Raw genomic sequence first — 5,926 nt, 5'->3', positions numbered from 1 at the left:
GTTGCATTGCAAATGCTTGTTTCTCTTAGTTTGTGCACTCAAAGGGACTGCAGGCGTTTTCTTACTTTCTCTCCCGTGGGCTGCTGCTCCATCACTTTCTCACTATGCTCTCTGTGTTGTTTCCTCTTCATGGTGGTCCTCCAGCTTGTTTTTGTTGCTTTCCCTTCCCCATCCCACTTATTCCTTTTAATATTCTCCCCAACCCCTGCTCCTCTTTTGTTTCCCCACCCCTCCCGCAAGACACCTCTCCTCTGTCCTGTCCTGCTTCTTTTGAAATCTTTTTATTTTGGCTGTGCTGTCAGTTGGTGTCTATTATAACATGTGTTTTGCTTCTTACACACCCATACACTACTTAACATGAAAAACAATCCAGGGCAAGCGTCGGTCTGACTTATCATCCATCTACTGCCTCTGTCTCTAGTGTACCCTAAAGAGAGGAGCAGGTATGCACGTTTCCCCTTCATATGCTAATAAGAAGCTGTCCGGCCCCACAAATCCCAAAATGGTGGTGAACTGCCTCACACACTGTAGTAAGCAAGGCGAGTGTCCTCCTACTTTAGAGAGAAATGAAACACTTAGAGCCTGATTCACAAATTCTCCGCCTCCATTAGTTTCAATTCGAGGCTGGTGCAGTACCAGTGGTTGGTAATGTATGGTGCTGGATTTACTACTGCTCTTTTAAACTAACACTCAGATTTTGCAATAAGTAAAAAATAGTAAGCTTACTCAGAAGTGTGAGTTACTCAATAGTGTAAGTTACCTTTGTGAATCAGACTCTTAGGGCCTGATTTAGAGTTTGGTGGAGGGATTACTCTGTCACAAACGTGACAGATATACCGTCTGCCGTATTACAATCTCCATCGGCTATTAGGGGATCGTAATACGGCTGACGGGATATCCATCATGCGGGTCAAGGTAAACGGGGAGTTTTCAGAGGCTTTACAGTTGCACAAGGGGACAAGAAAGGGATGCCTGCTCTCACCATTGCTGTTTATGGAGGGTCTGAAGCCACTTGCGGCATGGATTTATAAAGATGGAATGGTCCGCAGGTTCAGATGGGATGACTCTTGTAACAACAGAATCTTGCTATATGTGAATAATGTCCTTCTCTACATGACCCAACGATATTCTACAAACCAGAGACTCCTACATATCGTCCTCCTCTTCGGCATGTATTCGGGCTACACCATTAACTGGGAGAAGTCCAATCTCTATCCGACGTCCGGGAGTGAAGGGGCAATCTCTGGAGGCCTCCCACTCCTGGCAGCGCTTGAAGGCTTTCGGTTCTTGGCCATCCCGGTGTCATGAAATGAGGAACAGTTCCCCAGGGACAATCTGTATGGCCTCCTGGATGAGTTCAAGAATGACATAAAGTTCTAGAAGACTCTGACCCTTTACCTATTCGGTAGGGCAGCACTATACAAAATGGTCACATTGCTGAAACTGATGTATGTACTCCAGAATAGACTCTACAAGGTTTCAGATACCTTCTTCCTGCAATTGGATAGTGAGGTGAGGCTCCTGTTGTGGTATGGCAGGGGTCCCCGCATAGCATATGTGAAACTGATGAGAGGGGTATATGGCAGGGGATAGCCTTGCCAGATGTCCAGAAGTACTACTGAACAGCAGAGCTGATGGTTGCTGATGGATCACTTATGGAGCCCTCATTGAGGGTGGACAGACATGCAAGGAAGCAGGGGATATCTAGCAACCCTTTACAGAAATGGATCTGGAGACAGGCTACGAACCACCTAGGCTGGGGGAAAAAAACTAACTAGGGCTACTCCTCTATGGGACAGTGATGCCTTGAGGGAGGTCGGCAAGCTTGAGGGCCTTCCCCTGTGGAACACGATTGGTATATCCAAACTAGGCAATGTCTGGGATGAGAGGGGTGCTAAAGCCCCTGGAGAGGCTCCGACAGGAGTACAGCCTAGCGGAAACCAAAGTATTCCTCTACCTGAAAGTGTGCTTTGCCCTTGCGATGCACATCATTAGTAGAAATAAGATTGAGGGCTCCTCACCTCCGGAGGATAGGGTGTTGAGGGAACCGCTGACATAGAAAGCAGCCTCCCTACTACACAGAAAAGTAATGGCTGACTCGTTGGAGAGTTTGACAAAGTTGAGGACTGACTGGGAAAGCAATGTAGATCGCCTCGAGGACAGGGAGTGGGAGGAAGCACTCCAGGCCCCAAAAGCTTGGTCTACTGCATAGAGCATACTATACCAGGGTGGCCTTCTGCAGGTTGGGGAGAATGGGCTCCCTGTGTGCAATACAAGATGCAGGAAAGTAGATTTTCTGCAAATGGTGTGGTCCTGTGAGTGCAGTACAACAATACTGGGAGGCAAATGGACAGGGCCTATATAATGCAACTGGAATTAAAGTGGCCAATAAGGTAAAGCCACTGCTACTAAATATATGGGGGGGTGAGAATCCGCCACTATACACCAAAACTCCTGCTAATGGTAGGAATGGTGGTAGCTAAAAGGAACATTTCCAGAAGCTGGAGAACTCTAGAAACTCTAGTCTCTCAAGCCTGGGCAGACGGCATGGATTGGTGCATGATGGCTGAAAAGAAGGTACGCTGGACGGAGGGGGTCGCAAAAAAAAAGGAAAAGGAATGGAGTCTGTGGAGGAGATATCAATGTTTGGAAGTGTAGATTTAACCTGGTCAGGGAGGGAGAAGACGACTAGGTCAGTTGGGTGGGAAGGTGTGGGGGGGGGGGGGGGCAACATAAGCTGATCCAGTTGTCCATTTGTCATGGATGTGGAGTTTTCTGTATGCATTCTGCAGTGGGGGATACAGTGGCTTTGACGGCTGTTTGTTTACATGTTGCACATAAAAAGATTTCTAAAGAAAATGGTTTTAATCATGAGTTTCTTTAAAAAGGCTTCCTGCAGTTAGCAAACCCTCCTCAAACTGATCCCAGTTTCAAAATTGGCATGGTGCCCCCATTTGTGTAGAGGAGGCAGATACACACAGAAATTAGAGTGCTGTGGTGCATGTTTTAATTGTTAGAAGTGGGATTAAACCTTCGGGTCAAAAGAGCGTGCTAACCCTTTTAAGCTCTGTCCTGTGACTCACATTAGCTTGTTTCCACTGGAGTCATGTGTGTGGGACAGACTTTTATAAGAAGTTCAGACACTCCAATAATAACCCCTGTTCTGGTTTAAATAAACAATTATTTGTCCAAACATACTGTAAACAAAAGGTTCTGTAGGGTGTAAATTAGAGGAGCAAGCCTTCTGGTTTTATGAAAGAACCCCTCTCCCTCCCCTGTCTGTCTCCACTGTAGTCCAGCCCTCTAATGTTTTCCTATTGAGTCCTAAATAATAATTATTCTCACCTGGGCTATTTGGTCGCCCTCAAAGAACACCGAGTTGTCTTTAGAACGTGTTTGTTTGCAGCCTTGGGCCACATTTCTAACACCTTCCTTTACAACTGAGCGACAGCCTGACAAACGTTTGCAGGATAATGCGGGCCTAATGAGCCCAACACAAAAACACTGTGTACATCAGCAGCTGCGGCGGCCTGCATCTATGCTAATCATTGTGAGTGAGAGAAGCACATTCAAGCTGTAATTCAGAAAGTGGTGCTGACTAACAGTTGGGCCCTTGTGTGACAAGCTGATTGCCATTCTAAACGGCTACTGAGGAACAGATTCAGGATGTCTGAGTATCGGTGGACGATATCTTTAGTTCTTCTTAATCTGATATAGTTTAACAACTAGCAGTCAGATTTCAGAGGTGTTCCTGTACTATGTCGGAAATGAGGGTGGCACCTGGCCGTTTTTTTAAATTTTAATGTCTTAGCCCAGCGGTTCTTAACCCGTGGCCTGGAGATCCCATGTGGTCGACAACGTCTACACACGGGGTCAACAACAGCTAAAAAAAATCAAGTGATATTAATAGAATAATAAGGTATAAATAAAAACGAAGCACATTTTAAAAAGTGAACATTTTAAAATGTTCTGTAAATGTGAAGGAATTTGAAATTGGAGGCTAAAAAAATTACCTGATATCCTCGGATTGATTAGTGGGAGCAGTGCAAGTGCATCAAACAGAATGTATTCTGTTGGATGGTGGGTGGACACAATTGAATTTATAAAAGCTCCAACCTTCCCATTAACATTTTTAATTGTTATTTCTTTGTGAAGTAAATAAAATATTTAATCATTTGTGTGTTTGTTTGATGAATGTTTGTTTCCATATTTTTGTGTATTGTTTTGTGGTTCAAACCATCAGAATTTCTGTAATGTCTTAGTTGGGGTCCCCCGGATTCTAATATTGATTCAGTGGGGGTCTTCGGATTCCAGTAATGATTAAGTGAAAAAGCACAGAAGTCAAAATGTTAGGAATCGCTATCCTAAGTGGTACTAACATTAGGAAAATCACCTAAAGCCGGTACGTTTGTAATCAGTAAAGACCGAACGGCCACATTAAAACTGATCACAGAAGATCTTATATAAAGTTGTATTTACGTATCTTATCTGATCCTTTGATAAAAAGTTAAGATGTAAACAAATCACCAGTATTTTTTCTCTGGGAAATGTGGCAACCCTGGACCAGTATTAATTATAATGTCTGAGAGTAATATTGTGTCCTAAATATTGTTTACAAAATATCAACCCATTCACTGTTTCTATTGTTAGCAATATGGGGTGATATTTTTTTAAACAATACTAGGACACAATATTTCTGCCAGATGAAATTTTGGCTCCGATATTTCGGTACCAATATGCAATGAATTGTAAAAAAAAAAAAAAATGCTCCAGCATATCTTTGATTTATCTGTCTTTTAGGGAGAAGCCCTGTGCACCCCAGTAGATGTTTGAGAAGTGGGGATCTGTATGTCTCCACTTCTCCGGAACAATGAGGACCGTCTGCAGTTTGATCTCATTTTTGTGGGTGAATAGAGACAAATAGTAAGTTCTTCTCAACTCAGTGATATATGGTACGGCCTGCATATGTTTCAGTCCTTGTGCAGGATAGAAGCAGTTAAATGAAGTGCTGGCCACACCTCTTGAGGGGTAGTCCACTTTCATATTACCTCAAAGAGAGGGGAAGGGTTCCCTTGCACCTCTACCTTCAATCTAGGTCAGGGTACAGGATAGGCTTAGCCTGCAGTACCCATTACCGCTGGATATGCTCAAAGGAGCTGCATGCGCATCCCAGGCTTCTCATACAATGGAGGTTCAGTATGCTCCCTAACTTAGTCCAGCTGTGTCAAGCTGTACTTCTCAGATCACGTATAGTCTACACTTTGACGAGTGGAGAATGGGCTGTTTGATATATTTTACTCAGTATGGAGTTTGTCTTAAATTTAATGCAGCAGATAGCAAATTGACTTCCCACAACATTTAGAGGCTAAGGGCCTGATTTAGAGTTTGGCGAAGGAGGTTACTTGTTATGCATTACACATTATTTCGGGCTGAACCACATTCTCTCCAACACCCCGAACAAAGAAGGCCACTCCAGGGAGTTGAAGGCCATCTTCGCATTAAGGGAGAACGCCACTACCAGTTCCAGAGTATGAGCATTCGCAAGTTAAGTCTGGTCCCCCTGTTGGGCATGAAACCTGACTGATCCGGATGGACCAAGTCAAGTATCACCCATTTCAATCTGTTGGTCAACAGTTTTGCCAGTATTTTAACTTCTGCATTTAGTAGTGATATTGGGCAATAGAAGCTACATCTGTGCAGTGGTTTGCCCTCCTTGAGAATCGTACCTATTGTGGTCAGTCACTGATCGAATGGAAGGATGCTCCACTGCTCAGCTTCCTTAAACATACTGAAGAGGTGAGGGGGCATGTAATGGGTTTGTTATCCCACGAGAGGGAGATATTGGAATAATGCGACAGGCGCAAGATTTGAGGGGGATAACCGATTTATTTAATTTCTAATTACTGCGGAGTGTTTTAATCTCTTG

The sequence above is a fragment of the Pleurodeles waltl genome, chromosome 1_2, assembly GCF_031143425.1.
Source record: "Pleurodeles waltl isolate 20211129_DDA chromosome 1_2, aPleWal1.hap1.20221129, whole genome shotgun sequence".
NCBI lineage: Eukaryota > Metazoa > Chordata > Amphibia > Caudata > Salamandridae > Pleurodeles > Pleurodeles waltl.
The sequence above is the reverse complement of the archived record's forward strand: the minus strand, read 5'-3'. Positions refer to the sequence as shown.